Source organism: Rutidosis leptorrhynchoides, chromosome 3 (assembly GCF_046630445.1).
Source record: "Rutidosis leptorrhynchoides isolate AG116_Rl617_1_P2 chromosome 3, CSIRO_AGI_Rlap_v1, whole genome shotgun sequence".
NCBI lineage: Eukaryota > Viridiplantae > Streptophyta > Magnoliopsida > Asterales > Asteraceae > Rutidosis > Rutidosis leptorrhynchoides.
In genome coordinates, this window is record NC_092335.1 from 6,838,864 (window position 1) to 6,862,135 (window position 23,272).

General features: G+C 35.8%; 1 pseudogene; it reads right to left on the reverse strand.

Annotated features, from left to right (window-relative positions):
• Nucleotides 1-244: 244 nt before the first annotated feature.
• LOC139897562 (sugar carrier protein C-like) lies at nt 245-23,272 on the reverse strand (annotated as a pseudogene).

Here is a 23,272-nt window from a genome sequence, read left to right on the forward strand (position 1 = left end):
AACTTAAGAAAAGTAAACACAATAAAGTGGAGCGTACGCAATTAGGAGTTGAGCCAAGACTAGGTGCCAAAGATGCAGTAATATCAAGAACAACAAAGATGTATTCAAAATTTAAAACCATTAACATATATAAAATCACAAAGCTATTAACATTTAAAACCATTAACCCAACAATCCCAGAAGTTAAAATCAAAATATAAAATCTAACCAACCATAATCAAAGAATATCAAAAACTATTACTAACTCACACCAACAATTCTCAAAAATCTAAGTAAACTCAGTCTAAATCAAAATCAAACTATATATTAGCATAAGAAACCCTTCAAACTATTTCTGATTGTTCTCATCCTTGCAAAGCTCCAAATCTTTTACTTCATCAGTCAAAGGAACATATCTTTTCCAGTACCATGTTTCTTCCAAATTCCACCCATGTCTTCAATCGGAATTCCTTTAGTCTCCGGCAAGAAGAAGTATATGAACACTGTCATCACAACAACAACCCATACCATAAAGAAGATAAACAATCCAAACCTGAAAAAAATAAACACAAACACAAGAGATAAGTAATTAATATGAGATCACAAGTTAGGTAAAAGCATATTATAGAATAAGATACTTGCATTACTATTTTTGTACCTTAAAGCACATAGCATTTGAAGGAATATTTGTGCAATTACGAATGTCCAGATCATGTTCACGCCAACATTAATACTTTGTCCCATTGATCTAACCTCGAGGGGTAAGATTTCACTAGGCACGAGCCAACCTAATGGACCCCACGACCAAGCGAAAGCCGCAATGTATAAGCAAATGAACAGTACCACGAGACCTGCATACCACATTGGAAGCTCCCCCGGATTTCCGTTTATCCCAAACTTCAAAGCAATTGCAATGGTAATCACAATCTACATAATACAAAATTGAGAAATTATACAAGTGTTGAAATAAACATGTCAACAGAAAAAAAATAGTTATCAAAATAATAAGTGAAGTTAGAAGTTTTTTTACCTGACAGACAAACATTTGAATACCACCTTCTAAAAACAAAGCCCTTCGTCCAAATTTATCGACCGTTAAGATTGAAACAAAAGTTGCTAACATGTTAACAACCCCGGTTATAACAGTCGATATTAATGATGCGTTATCTCCAAAGCCCGTTGTTTTGAACAAAACCGGAGCATAGAACATGAACACATTCATTCCAGTGAATTGTTGGAAAAACGGAATGAGAATAGTGAATACTAACTGAGGTCTATACTTTCTAGTAAAAATATTTTTCCATGAGCTATCAATCTTTTTCGACTCTTCGCTTGCTGCAACAAGATCATCATATTCTTCGCTAACATCTTTTATTCCACGGATTTTAATCAAGTTTTCTCTGGCTTTTTGGAGCTGTCCACGCCCAATTAGTATATTTGGAGTATCATCAAGAGTAAACGAACCAACAATAAATATTGCAGCAGGAACAATTGCACCACCCAAACTTAATCGCCAACCCCAACCTCCTTTAACTTGGGCAAATCCGAAGTTAACGGCATTTGCAAGTAGAATTCCAATGGTGAAAGAGAGTTGGAACAACATGTTGATTCCACCACGATATTTTGACGGAGCTACCTCAGAGAGATATAGAGGAACAGACTATATATATACAATTAAAACAAAGAGAGTGTGTTAAGACAATACGGAGTATTTATTATCATTCTGTTAATACAATATCTAACATTAAAATCAAAATCTTGGTATAGTTATTACACATCTAATCTTTTTAGTATCAAAGATAAGATAAGAGAACACACTAAAAACAATAAAATTAAGATTTTGTGGTAATTGTTACTCAGTACATTGTACTCGAAACACTAATAAAAGATGCACAATGATATACCAGTTAACTAAAAAAAATTAATTTAAATTTTGAAGATATAAACACCCTATTCAATCGGCACTCAAAATTGTTCATACAAGTAGCCAGTATAGACTTATTAATGTTAATAATTAATGGCTCAATGTACGTGTCACCTGATGCATAATGCCTTTTGAAATAAGACCTTTTAATATCGATACAGTTAGCAAGGAAGCAGTGGCGGAACTTGAAGTTCATAATTAGGAGGGCGAATACAACGAACATTCAAAATTATCAAGGGTACGACCTTATAATTACAACCTTATAATCAAAATTTCACCTATCTTTTATATATACATCAATGGTAAAACGGAACTTAACGTATTTATCTTTATCAATTTAGTAAAGTTGATAATAAGTTTAGGAGAACTAAAATGAAATAATAGACTTATAGGAAAAACATACCTGATACCTCTACACAAATATACATTCAATATATAACAACAAGTAATAAGTACTCTGTAATAAATTTATTTTTTGAGATTGTTAGGTACTCCGTACTAATTTTGAAGAAGTGGAAAGTGACTGGATTGATATTTCAAAAAGAAATAATATGTGGTTGTTAATTTAGGGAGGCTAACATAGTAAATATTATAGTAAATATTATATTTTACTTCTTGAAAACTAAAAAACGTGTACTACTAATCTAAAAGATGTTGTAAATTTAGTGTAATTTTGGGTTTTAATCTACACTTGTAAATGGGTTTGGAGGTATGGAGTGTACACCCATTAAGTGATAGATTACCCGAACCCAAAAGTGGTTTTCCATTATTTACTATCATGACTTGGTCTACCTAAAATTTGACTAAGTGTTTTCAGTACTAAGTTTTCTTAGTAAGCTGAAATTTGGCTAAGTGTTTTGTGCTGGTTGTTCTGCATTGCTGGTCCTTGTACTGGTTGTTCTGCATTGCTGGTCCCTGTGCTGGTTGTTCTGTGCAGCTGGTCCCTATGCTGGTTGTTCTGCGCAGCTGGTCCCTGTGCTGGTTGTTCTGCGCAGCTGGTCCCTGTGCTGGTTGTTCTGCGCAGCTGGTCCTGTTTGCTGGTTCCTCTGCGCTGCTGGTCCTGTATGCTGACTTTTGCGCTGCTGGTCCTGTTTGCTGATTTTTGCGCTGCTGGTCCTTTTGCAGTGCTGGTTCTTAAGAGACAGCAGTAAGAAAACATTTAACACAATTTTGAGTGATTACGGAAGAATTATTCTTGCACCCACTTTTGCTTTAGTGGTTGAAGGAATAATACTTGTTTATTATAAAGTGATCACTCATGCTTTGATAGTTGTAAAATATAATATTTGTTTATTGTAAAAGTAACAACTTTTACTTTAATGATGGAAGTGATAATATTTGTTTATAGAAATATTCTTCCTGTAACCACTTTTGAATATTATAGAAGATACTTTTATTAATCAATCGGCCAATTGATTTTAATAAAAGACTCTTTCATGATTAAGGGTGTATATAAATATATTAACCAATATGCATGAGAAAATACACAAGTTACGAACACTAAAATATTCTTCTGCAAAAGGAATTCTTGTTTCTGCCAAAACAAGAATTTAATCTCTGTCTTATCCCAAAGTGATATTCGTGTAACCCAGGCTATAAGGGTAGAATAATTACTTTCGGAAAGTGATACCACGATTCAGTGATTTATCCGGCTATCGATTATTTTACCCTACACGAAAGAATTTAATAAAACCTCCAACAATCGAAAGTAATTATTTGTTATAATCGATGGCGGCTACGATGAAACACATGACGGCAAATTTCTCCAAACTTGATAAGTTTGAGAGAATTGATTTTAGGAGATGGCAAAAGAAGATGCACTTCTTTCTGAGCAGCATGAGTGTGGTGTACGTACTCAGCACACCAATTCCTGAAGATCATGGTGATGATGCCACTATTGAACAAATTCGGAAAAGGTGCAAGTGGGAGAACGATGACTACATCGCTAGAGGTTTAATCCTCAATGGTATGGCTGATTCCCTTTTTGATATTTACCTAAATGTTGAATCTTCTAAAGAACTATGGGACTGTTTAGAAACCAAGTATATGTCTGAGGATGCTTCTAGTAAAAAGTTCCTTGTGAGTAATTTTAATAATTACAAGATGGTCGATTCTAGACCGGTCTTGGAACAATACAATGAGCTCATTCGTATACTTGGTCAATTCACACAACATAAGATGAACATGGATGAGTCTATTCAAGTCTCAAGCATAATTGATAAACTACCTCCATCTTGGAAAGAATTTAAACATTCTTTGAAACATAAGAAGGAGGAGTTAACTCTTGTTGAGTTGGGTAGTCATCTGCGTATTGAGGAATCCCTCAGGTTGCAGGATAATGACAAGCCAAAGAGCAACGAAGTTGCTGGTACGTCTGTTGTCAATATGGTGGAACATAAAAAGTTCACTAGTAATAATGACAAAAAGGGCAAATGTAAACATCAAGGTTATAACAAGGCTAATCCGAACAAGAGGTCTAAATTGACTTGTTGGAAGTGTGGTAAAACTGGACACATGAAAAAGGATTGCAAGATTATTTTTGGTAATAATAATGCCAAAGGATCTAGCACAAGCGGTTCGGGAAATGGTTTAAACAACCACAACTCGAAAGGTCAGAATATATTTAATAATTCAAATGAGAATTATTATGTTTCATATATATCTGAGGCTTATTTTGTGCAGGATGATGATGTCGCGTGGTGGGTTGACTCGGGAGCCACCACCCATGTATGCAAGGATAGATTTTGGTTCAAGACTTACGAGTCCGTGACTGATGGATCAATTCTTCATATGGGAAATGAGTCAACAGCCTCTGTTCATGGACGTGGAAATGTGGATTTGTGTTTTAGTTCTGGAAAAACTATTTGTTTGTTTGATGTTTTACATGTACCACAAATAAGAAAAAATTTGGTTTCCAGTAGTGTGTTAAATTGTTGTGGTTATAAACAAGTGATTGAATCTGATAAGTTTGTTTTGTCAAAACATGGTATGTTTGTTGGTTTTGGTTATTTATGCAATAGAATGTTTAGACTTAACATTAATCACTTGAATGTTAATTTTGCTTTTATATCTACTTCCAGCATAAATAATTCTACACTTTGGCATGCTAGACTAGGACATATACACTTTAAAAGAATGCAAGATATGTCTAAAGATGGATTAATACCGGTTTTTGACATGAACAATGAAAAGTGTAAAACGTGTATGTTAACAAAGATCACTAAGAAACCATTTCAAAATGTACATCGTGATACTGAAATTTTGGAATTAATACATAGTGATTTATGTGATTTGCATGCTACTCCTACTTTAGGGAATAAGAAATATTTTGTGACTTTTATTGATGATGCTTCTAGATTTTGCTATGTTTATTTGTTACATACTAAGGATGAAGCATTAGATAAATTTAAAATATTTAAAACTGAAGTAGAATTACAACAAAAGGCTTTGATTAAAAGACTTAGAACAGATAGGGGAGGTGAATACATTGACCAATCGTATTTTCAATCCGTTGGTATTATCCATGAGACCACAGCTCCTTATACTCCACAACAAAATGGTATATCTGAAAGGAAGAATAGGGTCCTTAAGGAAATGGTTAATTCCATGTTATCCTATTCGGGTTTAAGTGAAGGATTTTGGGGGGAAGCTATGTTAACAGCTTGTTATTTTCTTAATAGAGTTCCTAACAAAAGAAACAAGATTACACCTTATGAACTTTGGAATAAAAGGAAACCTAACTTGAATTATCTTCGGGTATGGGGCTGTAGGGCGGTTGTAAGACTACCTGATCCCAAGAAGAAAAGTTTAGGTGAAAGAGGTATAGATTGCATATTTGTTGGATATGTTGAACATTCCAAGGCATATAGGTTCTATGTAATAGAGCCTAATGAGTTTGTCTCAATCAATTCTGTGATTGATTCAAGGGATGCAATCTTTGATGAAAATCGATTTTCATCTATACCTAGACCAAAGGATATGATTCCAAGTAACAATGGAATCAATAAGGATTGTAATGATGAAGTCTCTGAAAAGGCTGTTGATCAGTCACTTGAGCTTCGAAAAAGCAAAAGAAAAAGGAAACCTAAATCATTTGGACCAGATTTTCAACTATACTTAGTTGAAGGTTCTAGGGATGATGTTTCTACCCAATATTCGTATTGTTTCAATGTTGATGATGATCCTAAAACATATGATGAAGCAATGAGGTCTCAGGATGTTGCATTCTGGAAAGAGGCAATTAATGATGAGATAGATTCTATCATGGGCAATAACACTTGGGTGTTAGCTGATCTACCTTCTGGTTGCAAACCTTTGGGTTGCAAATGGATTTTCAAAAAGAAGATGAAGGTGGATGGAACTATTGAAAAGTTCAAGGCAAGGTTAGTCATTCAAGGCTTTAGACAAAAGTCTGGAATTGACTATTTTGATACTTATGCTCCCGTGGCACGTATCACTACCATTAGACTGCTGATTGCTTTGGCTACGATTCACAGTCTAGTTATTCACCAGATGGATGTGAAGACAGCATTCTTGAATGGTGAATTGGATGAGGAGGTTTATATGAACCAACCTCAGGGCTTTGTCATGCCAGGAAATGAAGGCAAGGTGTGCAAACTTGTGAAATCCTTATATGGTTTGAAACAAGCACCTAAGCAATGGCATCAAAAGTTTGATGAAGTGATTTTATCTAGTGGTTTTAAATTAAACCAAGCAGATAAATGTGTATATAGTAAATTTGATGATTCTAGTAAAGGAGTTATAATTTGTCTATATGTTGATGACATGCTAATCTTTGGGACTGACCAAAGTCAGGTTGATTTAACAAAAGAATTTTTGTCATCAAAATTCTCCATGAAAGATATGGGGGAGGCTGACGTTATCCTTGGCATTAGGATCAAACGTGAAAGCAAAGGAATTTCGATTTGTCAATCTCATTATATTGAGAAGGTGTTGAAAAAGTTCAATTGCTTTGAATGTAATCCTGTGAGTACCCCTGTTGATCCAAGTGAGAAGCTTATGCCTAATCAAGGTGAAGCTGTATCACAACTTGAGTATTCTCAGGTGATTGGCTGTTTGATGTACGCCATGACTTGTACAAGGCCGGATATTGCTTTTGCTGTGGGAAAACTGAGTAGATATACTAGTAATCCTAGTACTCATCACTGGCAAGCAATTAGGCGGGTACTGAAGTACTTGAAGAAAACTATGGACTATAGTTTATCTTATAATGGGTTTCCTTCGGTAATAGAAGGATATTCTGATGCGAGTTGGATAACCAATATTGAAGATCATTCTTCAACGAGTGGTTGGGTGTTCTTGCTTGGGGGAGGTGCTATTTCATGGGCTTCTAAGAAGCAGACATGTATTACCAACTCAACGATGGAATCTGAGTTTGTTGCTTTAGCTGCTGCTGGTAAAGAAGCAGAATGGCTTTGAAACTTGATCCATGAGATACCATTATGGCCTAAACCTATAGCACCCATGTCTATCCATTGTGATAGTGCTGCGACATTGGCAAAGGCTTATAGCCAGATGTACAATGGAAAGTCTAGACACTTAGGTGTCAGACATAGCATGATTCGTGAACTCATCATGAATGGGGTGATTTCTATAGTGTTCGTGAGGTCACAACAGAATTTAGCTGATCACTTGACGAAGGGATTGGCAAGAGACTTGGTGAAAAATTCTGCTGTGGGGATGGGTTTAAAGTCCACATAAATTTCTAATTATAAGATACCCAATTCCCTTCTGATGAAAATTAGAAGTTGAATTCAATGTGGAAGGCTTATACTTAGAAATTTGGAGTACAAAATTTTGTATCATCCCAAGGTAAGGTATGTACTCGGACCTGTTGAAGGTGAGGATGAAGTTTAGCTTCTTAATGGTTTATTTGAAAAAGTGCAATAGCAGGTGCATGACTGAAATGAACTACCTATGTGAATGTGAAGTTTTGTCGCTTCAACAAAGCTTGGACTTTTGCTTTAGATACATTCATGAATGGATATGGACACATGGCTTGTAAAGTGTCAGGATAGCTTTAGAGTATTTGAAAACTTATGTGTATGTTATTTTCAGTTATTCAAATGGGTTGAAGGGTTCAATTCTTAGAACACCCCGATTCTCGAATATTTGGAATGTGTAATGTACTAAGGTGAAAATTCAATCTTCAAGATATTTTCATTTATGCATGAGTTTTGTTTTAATTTGTTTAATTCTCATGAAACGAATTGCACTAAATTGGGGAGGATTGTTGTAAATTTAGTGTAATTTTGGGTTTTAATCTACACTTGTAAATGGGTTTGGAGGTACGGAGTGTACACCCATTAAGTGATAGATTACCCGAACCCAAAAGTGGTTTTCCATTATTTACTATCATGACTTGGTCTACCTAAAATTTGACTAAGTGTTTTCAGTACTAAGTTTTCTTAGTAAGCTGAAATTTGGCTAAGTGTTTTGTGCTGGTTGTTCTGCATTGCTGGTCCTTGTACTGGTTGTTCTTCATTGCTGGTCCCTATGCTGGTTGTTCTGTGCAGCTGGTCCCTGTGCTGGTTGTTCTGCGCAGCTGGTCCCTGTGCTGGTTGTTCTGCGCAGCTGGTCCCTGTGCTGGTTGTTCTGCGCAGCTGGTCCCTGTGCTAGTTGTTCTGTGCAGCTGGTCCTGTTTGCTGGTTCCTCTGCGCTATTGGTCCTGTATGCTGACTTTTGCGCTGCTGGTCCTGTTTGCTGATTTTTGCGCTGCTGGTCCTTTTGCAGTGCTGGTTCTTAAGAGACAGCAGTAAGAAAACACTTAACACAATTTTGAGTGATTACGGAAGAATTATTCTTGCACCCACTTTTGCTTTAGTGGTTGAAGGAATAATACTTGTTTATTATAAAGTGATCACTCATGCTTTGATAGTTGTAAAATATAATATTTGTTTATTGTAAAAGTAACAACTTTTACTTTAATGATGGAAGTGATAATATTTGTTTATAGAAATATTCTTCCTGTAACTACTTTTGAATATTATAGAAGATACTTTTATTAATCAATCGGCCAATTGATTTTAATAAAAGACTCTTTCATGATTAAGGGTGTATATAAATATATTAACCAATATGCATGAGAAAATACACAAGTTACGAACACCAAAATATTCTTCTGCAAAAGGAATTCTTGTTTCTGCCAAAACAAGAATTTAATCTCTGTCTTATCCCAAAGTGATATTCGTGTAACCCAGGCTATAAGGGTCGAATAATTACTTTCGGAAAGTGATACCACGATTCAGTGATTTATCCGGCTATCGATTATTTTACCCTACACGAAAGAATTTAATAAAACCTCCAACAAAAGATTGGGATGGCTAGTACCCTCCTACACATAAACTAAGTTCCGCCCATGCAATGAAGGCTCATGAATAGAATAAAAACATATTGTTATCATATATTCTTATATATACGAGGAAATTAAAAATTTGTCTTAGTGTTCAAGTGTAACAAAAAGTCATCTAGTAATTTAACAACTCAAAATAACTTAAATCTCTAAATAAGATAAAAGAATTATATAAATTACCAGATTAGCGAAACCAATACCAATGCCAAGAAAAATACGGCTAAGGTAAAGCATCGGAAGATTCAAAGCAAAAGCGTTAACAAGTGCTCCGGCACAGAAAGTAACACCCCCGATAAGCATAGACGTTTTACGACCGCATGCTTTGGTTACGAACAATGCAACCGTTGACGCAAAAAGCCAAAAAGTGCAGCCAAGTATAAGGAAGATGTGAACATGGTTAAGGTGATGCTATTAAATTTGCAGTATTGGTTGCTAGAGTCTTTGATTTCGGATTGCTTTTTCTAAACGTTAGGGAAGAACTCTTTCAAGAACGGTGACATGGATGTCACCCCACCCGAAATTCCGATATCTGTTGGTGCATGAATCCCCAGCCGTTGTTTGTCTTTATGTTTAACATATTTCGGTTATGTAATAATGTTTACTTGAGACTATTGATTATATTTGTGTTTGTGCGTACTTAACTTGTTAAATGATCAATAAGTTAAACTGCTCAGACAGTCGACCGAGTGTGTGTACACACTCGATCGACTGTCCTACTCAGTCGACCGACTGAGGGACACACTCGACCAAGTGTGTTTGGTAGGCAGTATATATACGGGTTTTGAAACGACCCGTCCATATTACTATAAACGCAGTACGTTATTCATTGGTCCCATAGCGAGGTATGTGACCTCTATATAATATGTTTTAGAAAAATATTGCATTCATTTCATAAAAAGCACACCATTATTATATATAATGCATGTTTTAAACAAGTGGGCGATTATTTAAGAAATAATCCCCATGATACATCAGTTTCCAAATACTACACACGTGACATAACAATCGAATATAATACATGACAAAGGTTTTATTGAATGCAACACTTCATTTAAACAAAAGCATGAGACTCCATGCACAGCTTGCTCAGATAATGCAACAGCGGAAGACTTTCTTAAGGACCTGAGAATAAACATGCTTAAACAGTCAACACAAAGGTTGGTGAGATATATAGGTTTAGCATCGATATAAATATAGACCACAAGATTTTCATAGTTATAAATATATGTACACTCGCAAGTGTATAAAAGTATTCTATAAGTTGTTGAGCGCTTCGGTAACCATACTTAACCATTAATGTGGCATATTCCCTTTATTATGAAATCTCCCTACACTGTACCAAGTGTAGTAAAAACGAAGTACTATGCAACCGTTTACGATACTAGAGCGACTAGCCCGGTTGGGATTGTCAAACCCGATAGATCTATCAATAGGATTCGCGCTTACATGTTCTTACAACATGTAAATATTAGTTACCAAGCTATTAGGGAAGATATGCAAGGTGGTACAACTCAACGTAGAATATATTTTAAGTACTTGTGTCTATGGCGTAAAACATAAAATGCATGTATTCTCATCCCAAAATATTTTTAGAGCTTAAAAATGGGACTATATACTCACGGTAGTAAAAGTATATTAATAATAAGTTTTTAACTTATTAAAAATATGGTCGTCGTCCTTGGATTCACGAACCTATAATAATAATAACGATTCAGATAATAATACATGTGAACAAAATTAATATAGCAAGTTCATATCATATATTCAATCACATGTGATTGTTTAAGTTTATATTTTCAATCACATGTGATTATTTAAGTTGTCAAGTTTAGTAGTCCAAAATAGTCCGAAAAGTCCAACAGTCCAATAATCGGTATATATATATATATAATCTTAGAATTACCCCACGGCGTATTGTGTATGTATTGTCTTGCATCAATCCAGAGACATATTGTATACATATTGTCTTAGAATTAACTAAGACGTATTGTGTACGTATTGTCTTAGGATTTATCAAAACGTATTGTGCACGTATTGCCATGGAACGTACCAAGATTATTATATATATACAATCTCGAAATTAATCAAGATTATAATATTTTGTTATACTAATGATAACATGTCCAAATATATATAGGATATAGGAAAAGTTAACAAGGATATGGTTAATATAGTTTTTATAATATAAATTTCGTCCATACCACGTTAATTTTAGCAGGTTTTGTTTTGCTCCCCAAATATTCATTACAACTCCGTTTAAAGTGAATCAAATTGCTATGGATTCCTTAAGAAGCCAATTTTACAAAACCAATTCGAAAATTTTATCCCAAGTAGTAATTTTTAGAGCTTTACCCTCTTTTTGTGTCGGTGGACAGATTTGGAAAAATTCCGGCATCCACCCAATATATGATTTTTGATAAAATACTTCCACTTTGTCTAAAATCATGAAAAAAATACTGGAAGTATTATTTACATATATTAACATATTTACAAAGTCTTAGCCTCGAACTCAAAGTCTAAGATAGGTTTTTAATTCTCAACCCAAAACAGCCCGCTTTTTACTGAATGGAGATTAAAGGATATATGTTAAGTTTCAAGGTGTTCTTCATATGTACAAGTTATAAGTTCTTATATTAACTTAATTTAACATCATAATACATATAAATAAGTCTTATTAAAGTTAAGTTAGAAAGATTAGATTAGTTTTTCAAACAAGTTTAGAATCAACTAAACTATGTTCTAGTTTATAAACTCTTATATAGATAGCTATAAACATATGAATTGAACAAGAGTTGAAGTAGAGTTTTTACCTCAAGTTTAGAATGTAAAGTTGCTGGAAAGAAGTAGTAGAACAAAACTTGAGAGAGTTCTTGCAAGTGTGTGTGAAAATTGGAAGTAAAATTTGGGAAATGAATGTTTAAAAATGAGTTAGAAATGGTGCTTATTTATAGGCTTGAAAATTTAGCTTTTAGTGAAAATATCCAAGATAAGTTAAAATGTATTAAGTCATGGATGACATATTAAATTGATTAGGTCATGGATGACATATTACACAAATAATTACAGATTTCTATTGGTATATACCAATAGTAAGTACTTCTAGAAGCTGTGTATAATATGGGTAAAAATACCGTATGAATGCGAGTAGAAATCTTGAGAAAATTGAACAGAAATACGAGTATAGCTATCCTTTATATGTATTGGTATATTATAAAGTGTATTCAATACTTGTAAGAATGTATTTACACTCGTAATACATTATATGTAAATACATTTTAACATAAGTTAATTACGTCGTTTAAATAGTAACATATATATTGCTCAAAAACTCTTTAAATTAGTAGTATGAAAATATATATACAATACTTTGTTAATATACTTAATGAGATATTTAATTATCATATTTTCAAGTTAAATATATATAAATCCATATATATACACAATAATTAAACAATTAAACAATTAAATCAAGTTATGACGTTCGTGAATCGTCAGAATAAAAGGGTGAACAAAAGCTTGTGTAAAACTCTTTCCGGAGGTTCAAGATTTATTAAAAATTCATTACTTATCAAGTCGGAATTATATAAAGATTAAGTTTAAATTTGGTCAGAAATTTTCGGGTCGTCACAGGTTTAGCCTAATTGTTTGAGGTTACTCGTCCCATTTACCCTTAGTCGTAGGTTTTCATCTCCAGAGAACCCTAACACCATATACCACCGAAATATATCGTCTAGCTGTCGATCTAATCTAGTTTTGGCTCTAGGTTTGATCTATTCGATCCCAAAACGACCCATATCTCGGTTTAACCTTATTCTAGTGTATTCCGCCTCTAGGATATATTGCAAGCGACCTAAGATCCTAAGAATAAACGTCTACAAAGTGGTATCAGAGCTGGAGTCTCTGGTTTTGCTTGATCAAATCGTTTTTGGGTCAAAATTGGTGTTTTTGGTGTTTTTGGGTTTTTAGTCAATTAATCAGCTTTTCTACGTTATTGTTGGTGTTTTTATTGTCAAAAGGTGTTTCTGGAGTTATCACTATTGTTTTCTACGCGTTGGTTTTGTGTTTTTCATCCATAATCGATTGCAAAATCGATTTTTGTCTAGAAAATCCTAATAGTCGACCTGCTCCTGTCAAGAACACACTCGGTCGTGTGTTTCCTGAAAACTGACTGAGTGAGTCCTTAGCTCGACCGTGTGAGTAGTTCAACCAACTGTGTGAGTTTTACCAGAGCCATTTCAGTTTCCTAAAGTCAGTCGGCCGTGTGAGTTAGTCACTCGACTGTGTGAGATAGTCAACCGACCGTGGGAGATAAATAATCGGCCGTGTGATCTAGTAATACCTAAGGCTCAGCTTGTAACAAAGTGCTGCCAAAATTTAGTCAAACAATCGACTGTGTGAGTCATACACACGACCGTGTGTCTCATTCAATCGATCGTGTGTCAAGGACAATCGACCGTGTGACTTTAAATAGCTCATATTTAACCTTACGTTTAATACTCAATCAATTAAAATGTCTGACACAAATGAACAAGTGATGAATGAATACAGTGCATTAGTAATTGCACCTGGACTACAAAAACTATTACTGAATGAAAGTGAATCTGGTTCATCAAATAAAGTACCTAGACTTGACAATCTTAAGAACTTCTTGGACTGGAAAGTTAGGTTTGTTATTTACTTAAACGGTGTCGATTCTAGACTTTGGGAATGTATTGAGAATCCGTATGTATGGCCATGCGGAGCAGATGGTGAACCTAAAGAAACTTCACAGTTTAGTCCTACAGAGCGTGAAGAGTACAATCTTGAGTGTAGATGTTATGCTCAGCTTACCCAAGCTTTGTCAAAGGAGATTTTTCAGCAATTTAAGAACCGAAACAAAACCTCGTATACTATCTGGTTGGCTCTTCAATCTGCAATAGAAGGTACAGCTACTTATCGTGCGACTAAGGGTAAGGTTTTGAAGGATGAGCGGAGGGTGTTTGCAGCTCTTCCATCAGAATCTCTAAGACAAACTTTGGAGAGATATCGATTATTGGTTGCAGAGATGGCAGATTATGGGATTGAGGTGCCTGATAAAAAGGCAGTAAGGGTGTTGAAAGATGGTCTTCCAGAAAAGTGGGATCATGAGATAGAAAAGATTCAGAACAGGTACAGTTCATCAGGTCGTCCGTTGACACTAACAGCTTTTACTTCGAAGTTAATGGAGAAGGACATTCAGGATGAAGCAAAGAGAAAGAGACTTGGTTCTGTAGCTGCTGCTGCATCAACTTTAGCTTCATCTTCTGGTACTCATGCTCCACTACAGACAACATACATAACAGCTAATGCTTCACAAATGTCTGCACCATCGTCTCACTCCGGCTACTTTAATGCTAAATTACAAGCTCAGAATTCTACAATTAAGATGATTGAAGATTCTCCGATTCAACAGACTCAGACTCAGACTCAGACTCCTGTGTTTCAAACTGAGAATATCAACAAGAGATCTCACGAATCTATTCAGGAAGATATGGCATTGGCAGCTATTGTTGTTAACTCATACAACGATATGATTGGTGAACAAGTGCTTAATAGTCATCTTGAAAATGAAGACTATGATCAGATTGATGGGGACGAGCTTGAGAGAATGGATATACTCTAATGTATGGGTAGCATTGTGAGACGTTCTAGAAAGTACTTGAAGAGAACAGGACAAAGATCGTTGAGTTTAAATCGAGATTTGAAGTTTGGTTTTGATATGTCAAAGGTTAGGTGCTACAATTGTGATGAATATGTTCACTTTAAGAAAACTTGCACGAGACCACCCAAGCATGGTTTTCATGATCCTTTTCACCAGAAAACCATCTCAGTTACTCCACAACATGTAATTGTAGAGAAAGAATCTTCGGGTTCTGTTCAATCTAAGGCTTTGACTACAACGTATGCTGATGAAGTATGTGACTGGTCCATCTCGGTAGATACACAGAAAGCTAACGTTGTGTTTGTAGGTAAAAGCGAAGCAGAAATTGAAGAGGAAAGAATTGTTCGGAAAAATGCAGGTTGTACTGGTAAGGATAATCGTAATTGCACATGCTATGTGTGCAAATGTGATGCTAGGTTGAAGAGAGCAGAAGAGCTTATGAAATTCTGCTTCAGGAAGAGGATTAAAGATAGGTTGTATGATAAGTTTCGCAAAGCTCAGGACTTATCAGATCTTGAGTTTACTACTGACTCGTCTGATGAAGAAGAAGGGATGAGTTGTCATGTTGGTACTTGGTTCAGGAAAGAGCTGGAACATTTGCTCAACTGTGATCTTAAGAGTGGTGATGAGAAAATTGTTACGGTTCAGAGTCCAGTTTGTTCAGATCAAGGTGAGGGTAAAGGAGGTTATGAGGCTGATTATTCGGATAGTACGAGCTCAGAGTCAGAATCAAAATCAGATGCAGATTCTCAGGTTGGAAGAAATGACTATGCATTCATGGCTAACGCGTCCGGTAATGATAAGGTATGTAATGACTCAGTCTCTAATTGTTCTAAATGCATTGGTTATGAACAGGAAATTGAGAGGCTTGAATGTGTTATCACTAAGCTTAATGAGATATCTATAACATGTGAGACTTGTCCTAAGCTTAGAATTGAACTTAAGAACCTAAGTGTAGAGAATCAGACTAATAAAAAGAACTATGATGATGCGCTTTTCTATCTTAATAAACAGAAATACTATGTTGATGTGATTAAGTCTTTAGAAAATCAGGTAGGTCACTTAAAATCAACTGTTATAGATGATGGAAAAATGATTACTATGTATTTGGGACAGATAGAGACTCTTAAGGCAGAAAAGGATTCCTTTAAATTGAAATACGAGTCTGAGAAAGCTAGGATTGACAATTGGCAGAGGACGTCTTATGTGAAACAGACTTTGAATTATCCTAAACAGCAGGGTTTAGGTTATAACCAGGTTGCCCCACCACTTTTAGGTGAGTATATTAACAAACCGGTTGAGAAATGTAAGGGTCCAGTTGTAGAATCAGGATATGGTAAGCCTAAGGAAACACCTGTTGAGAGTCCTGGTAAGGTAGTTGAGTTAAAGAAACCTTTAGATGTTGTCTATGAAACAGAGTCAGATACTGATATCGACACTGAGAAAGATATCAAACCTTTTAAGCTTGTCACTAAACCGGTTACCATTCTAAAAAACCCTGCTAATGTTGGTAAGATGACTGAAAGTCAAAAGGCTCAGTCTAAGAGCACTGTGACTCCCAAACAGAATAAGAAGAAGAACACTCAGGAAGTGTCACCTAAGTTTGTCAGTAAGGGAAGGATAGATGAAATAGGTCCTAAGGTAGAACGACCACCAAAAGGTGAGAGTTCCAATTCTGGTAATGTGTCCAAGTATGTTCCGCCTGGTCGTCGACAGACTGTTAAGCAATAAGTCTCGCCACCCTCTATGACTAGACAACATACTGAACCACCTAGGAGACAGTTTTCACCAATTAGATGCAAATTGTTTAATTCTCATGATTTTTATAATGTTAACTGCTTCAATTGTGGGAGGTTGGGACACAGGGCTATGAATTGTAGACCCATTCGACAGACACCCAGAAGGAAGGTTGATCTTAGTCCAAATAGTTCCTTTAATAGGAGATCACCTTCACCAGTGTTTAATTCTTCTTCTGTGAAAACAAATGATAAAAAGGTTTTTCAAACTAATGATTACTATAGAAAACCATTACCGAATAACACAGTTTGGAAACCTAAATCAGAAGTTAAGGGTGTTCAAAATCCTGAAGGTCCTTCTGGATCTAAAGGATAATGGGTGGAGTTGCCAGTTGTTGGTGTTGATGGGAAACCCACTGCCGTTAGGGCATGGGTGGCCCTTTCTAACTAATCCTCTTACTTTAATGTGCAGGTCGCCTACAATCCATGCTGCAGTACTTGGATTGTTGATAGTGGGGTGTCCAGGCACATGACAGGGAACTTGTCTTTGCTGTCTAATGTGAAAACAGTGGATGGAGGACCAGTTTCTTTTGCAGGTAGTGAATGAGGATTTATTACTACTCAGGGTGTTATTGCTAATGAGAACGTCAGCTTTGATAAAGTTAATTATGTAGAGCAGATGTCGAACAATCTGCTTTCAGTTTCACAAGTTGCTGATAAAAAGTATACCGTTGCCTTTGATGATAAGTTTTGTTATATTTTGAGAAAAGAGTTTGTAATTCTGGAAGACATGATTCTGATGACGGCTCCGAGGTGCAAGGATCTCTATATCCTTGATATGCGTAAGGATCATGTTAAAGCAGCTACAGGCCATCAGGCCTTCGTTTCTAAGGCTACTGAACAGGAGTCGATTATCTGGCATAAGCGTATGGGTCATCTGAGTCTAAGGAAGATGAATAATCTAGTCCACAATGAATTAGTTGAAGGTGTGAATGTTAAGAGTTTTCATATTCCTGAAGGTTGTCTTCCGTGTAAGCAAGGGAAACAGACTAAGAAGTCACATACTACCAAGAAGCATCATTCAGTTAATATTCCTTTGGAATTGTTGCACATGGATCTCTTTGGTCCAGTTAACTGTAAAACTCTCACCGGAGAGTCTTATTGCTTGGTAGTTACAGATTAATACTCTCGTTTCTCGTGGGTTGTGATGTTGAAACACAAGTCAGATACTTTCGATCATATTAAAGTTTTGATTCTGAAGCTCGAAAGTTTGTATAAGTTGAAGGTTAGAAAGATTCGTACTGATAATGGTACAGAATTTAAGAACAATCAGATGCTGCTGTTCTATAATGAGAAGGGGATACAACAACAGTTCAGTCCTGCTTATACACCTCAATCAAACGGTGTTGCTAAAAGATAGAATAGGACTCTAATTGAAACCGCAAGAACAATGCTAGCTGATTCATGTCTTCTAATTGTTTTCCGAGGTGAAGCCGTGAGTACTACATGCTACGTGATGAACAGAGTTCTGGTGGTGAAGAGACATGGTAAAACATGTTATGAACTGTTACACAAGAGAAAGCCGAACATTAAACATTTTGAACCCTTTGGTGCACCTTGTACTATTCTGGTACGAGACGCTGGAGGAAAATTTAATTCAAAGGTGATCTCTGGTATCTTCTTGGGATATGGGAATCCGAACAAACGGGTGTATAATACTGAGTCAAAGTGTGTGGAAGAACGTTATGAGGTTGATATTCAACGCAATGCTCCACCTCGTGTTAGTAAAGGGTTCGTATGGCAGTTTGAATATGATAAGTTATTTGATTCCTTCAATCTTCCACCAAATGCTATAGATGAAGAAGTTCTGACTCAGATATTGTTTGATTCTCAAAACTCTTCTGAGAATGTTATCACTATTCCAGCGCAGGTTCAGAATTCGGTTTCTAGCTTGCAACCAAGTCCGCAGAGTGTTAGAGGTGATTTTGATTCAAATGAGGACGGGGTAGTATATACAGATGAAGATAGTGAGCTTGAAGATGACGAAGAAGTTAGTCGAACACAACTGACAGAGGAACATCTTAATCCTCTATATAATCAACCACTAACTGTAACAGTGACTGAACCGCCAACTGAAGCAGGAGGTGTACGTAGATCCAATCATGCCATTCTGCCACCTAAACGTCTTGATGATTATTATGTGGATTCAAGAGGCATTCCTCACATTAGTATTCCTCAAGGGAAGTCTAATGAAGCTTTTACGTCTAGAGTTCCGACTACATCAGAGGTTCCCGTGAAAAGTGTAAGTTCAACAGTAGCAGAAGATGTTCAGACAGAGAGTGCGAATGTGGTAACAGATTTTTATTCAACGTTGAATAAGACAGGAAGAATATTTGTGCATGCTCACTCATGTTATGTGTGTCAAATCGAACCTAAAGATGCTTATGAGGCATTGAAGTTTGACGAGTGGGTTAGTGCAATGCAAGAGGAGCTGTTACAATTTAAACATTTAAAGGTTTGGAAGTTAGTCAATCCACCACATGGTTGTGTGCCCTATGGTCTTCGATGGGTTTTGAAAAATAAAAAGGATGAACAGGGTATTGTTATCAGAAATAAAGCTAGACTGGTGGTAAAGGGATATCAACAGATCCCTGAAATTGACTATGATGAGGTCTTTACTCCGGTTGCACGACTGGAGGCTATTAGGATTTTCTTGGCCTTTGCATCCTTCATGGGATTTAAAGTTTTTCAGATGGATGTTAAAAGCGCATTTTTGTACGGTGAGATCAATGAAAGAGTGTTTGTTGAACAACCACCTGGTTTCGAAGACCCGCATTTCTCAGAAAAGGTTTATCGACTTGAAAAGGCACTTTATGGTCTTCACCAAGCTCCTAGAGCATGGTATGCAACGTTGTTCAACTACATGATTGAAAACGGTTTTAGGAGAGGTGTCATTGATCAAACACTTTTCAACAAGAAGAAGGAACAACATATTATGTTAGTGCAGGTTTATGTTGATGATATTATCTTCGGGTCAACAGATCAGGGAATGGTTGATGAGTTTGAGAAGGTCATGCAGCAGAAGTTCAAAATGAGTTCAATGGGAACGATAAAGTTTTTCTTAGGTCTGCAGGTAGCTCAGATGGATAAAGGCATCTTTTTGCATCAAACCAAGTATGTAGCTGATATTCTGAAGAGGTTTCAAATGGAAGCAGAAAGACCAGCTAAGACTCCGTTGTCTGTGAATCATGGGATATCTCCTGATTGTGAGGGTTATTCAGTGGACTAAACGTTATACAGGGCAATCATAGGCTCTCTAATGTATCTTACAGCTTCTCGACCAGATATCATGTTTGCGGTTTATCTGTGTGCCCGTTATCAGGTGAATCCTAATGTTCATCATATGTTGGTGGTTAGGAAGATTATGATGTATTTGAAAGATACACCAAGCTTAGGGTTATGGTATCCGTGTGAGGATGGTTTTGATCTCACAGCGTATAGTGATTCTAATTATGGGGGTTGTAAGAAAGTTTTTAAGTCAACATCAGGGGGTTGTCAGTTTCTGGGAAGCAAACTTGTTACCTGGCAGTGTAAGAAGTAGACAACGGTGGCTCAGTCCACTTGTGAAGCAGAATACATTGGCACGGCTAGCTGTACATCTCAGGTCATCTGGATTCAACAGCAACTACGTGACTACGGTTTGCAAATTTCTAACACTCCTATTTATGTTGATAATACTGCTGCCATAGCTGTCACAAAAAATCCCGTAAATCATTCTAAAACGAAACATATAGGGATTAAATACCATTTCATTAGAGATTGCTATGAGAAAAAGCTGATAGATGTGGTGCAGATAGACACTACCGCCCAAAGGGCTGATCTCTTCACAAAAGCTTTTGATAAACCACGCTTTGATTTTCTGTTAAAGGAAATAGGTATTAAATTTCTTACTGACGTGGTTCCTGAAACTGAGGTTCCTAATACAGAGGAACCTAACCAAGAGACTGAGTTGTGAAGAACTTGAAACTTCTTGTATAATATGTGTAGCTTTGCATGATAGGTTAGTATTTCATGATGTTTCTGCATGTTTGCTTATATTTTTAGATAGTTTTATGCGTTTGTACAGAGAAAATCAAAAAGTCATAAAAAAAATCCAAAAAAAACCAGAAAAACAAATAAAAATTGAAAAATGGAAAATCCATAAAAATTGAAAAACCTGAAAATGAGTTGCTTATTCTATGTTATGGGGAAGTGATTGCAATACTGAACTGACATGTAAGTTGTGAACAACGAGTAATACAGGATGACTTATAATATGTTAGTGGACTTTATTGGCCTAATTCTAGATTGAGATAATCATACAAACAACGCGTAAATATCATGATGGGGAAATCATGGAAAGATTTACAGCAGTTGAGGATAGTCACCTACTTATCACTGAATATGTACTAAGAAATGATTGTTCAGAAACTCAACAGATGATTGAGGTCTCCCCTACTACGATTTATACTCGGTAGCAAAGGATAATTTTGTGAGTCCCCAAGGTGAGCATACTTTGTCTAGGATGCATACTTGTTTCTATTTACCTTTATTACTTGGACCGAAATTCAACAACATACATATCGGGTACCCAAAGGGAGGTATTTTCTCTAAAAGGGTTGAGAAGTGCAATCTTGTATCACATACACAGAATGATTTGTATATTGCAACGTCATCGGGTTCTAGATTTCAACATCAGAAGATTGGTTTTCCATGCAGTTACTTCTAAAGTCAAAGACAGTGGTGCATCATCTTCATGTATAGTTGTAGTTATTTATTTATTTTGTTTGTTTTATGGAGAAAAGGCAACATCAGAAAATCCAAAAAAAAAAAAAAATGTGTTATGTATCTGTTTATTTCTTTAGTGTTGTATATAACATGATGGACCACCTAACTGCAAGAGAATCATGGTCAAGAATTGAACAAAGTTTCAGCGATTCCTATGTTATCTAAGTCTGAGACAACGGATATTCCAATCGGAGATTTATTTGAACGATTTCGTTATCTACATCCGAGGGGGAGAATTTATCAGATCATCAGATATAGAGAACTTAAATCATTCAGTTCACATCTCATTTAGTGAATTTTACATCTTTTGTCTGTGGTATGGAATTGTACCCATTGACCTGGATAGAGGGAATATTTTCTGGAGGATATCTTAGCATTCCATCACTCAAATATATATATATATATATATATATATATATATATATATATATATATATATATATATATATATATATATATATATATATATATCAATTCCATCCATCCAACATCATACATCATACTATTTCCGTTTAAGTATGGGGTTTATAGCGGTCGGTATGGTTCTTAACAAAGTATACGATAAATTTGAGATTCACAAGGTTATCTGAAACGAAAAGTGTAAGTTTAAGGTAGAAGCTCATGGCTGACAGGGTTGCTAGAAACATCGTGAGATGGTTCTGTCTAATCAGATTGAAAGTACATTGATGTGATAAGAGACAGCGTCAACATGTTGTGATCAATTATTCTTCCTAAAACATCGTGCGATCTCAAATGAGGACTGACTTCGTGATCTAATTCAAACATTGAAAAATGTTAATGTAATTAATATAACGTGATCATCGAAATCTAGGGTGAAAGTTGGTAAACCTTTACTGATATATTTGAAAGTTGTTATGTATATGCTTTATCAAGTAAGTTATTGATTGAATTGTGGAATAACATGTCAATATAGTTCAGTTCTGATCCCCAAATTAAAGATTTAATCAATTTGATATGTCAACTCACAAAAAGATGTGTTATGCTCCCTGTAGTGTGATTCATGATAAGCAGTATTACCTGTTCCTGTGCTGATAACATCATATACTCTTCTTATGCTAATGTTTAATGAAACTGATGTTAGAAGTTGATCTATTACAGACTTAAAAGGTTAAATGTTATTGAATATGTCTGTTATAATGTTGCTAATCATGACATACTGGATCTTTTACTGTAATTTGCTTTGTGTATTTGCATGTGCATGCATATCTGAGAATGTTTTCATTCATAAGTTAGTTGCATGTGCATTTTTGTTTCATATTGTAAGCTTAACAACTCAATTCTCAGAAAGGTTTACTGTGAAAGGAATCCTTGTTTTACATTAAATTAGAGAATAAATTGTTTAGAGCTTAAAGGAACAAAGTGTGTTTGTTTTTATACTGTGGAGATCAGTCCCAGGGGGAGTGGACAAGGAAGGTTTTGTGGAATTGGAATCGGAATTTCCTAAATTTTAAATCCTAAAGACAGTCGACCTAGTGAGTGTACACACACGACCGTGTGACCTACTCACACGACCGACTGACTTGGTGAAATAATGAGATGTGTTTGAAACACACTCGGCCGCGTGTGTATTCATTCATGACCGAGTAGGCGACACACTCGACCGAGTGTGTCTGGGGGTATAAAAAGGATTTGAGTCCCAAACGGCTCAGAATACTTTTGTGATTTTGGGGTCGAATTTTACCAAGTTTTTCAACTTTAAAGAACGAGTTTTTGATCTCTAGTGTTAGATACAT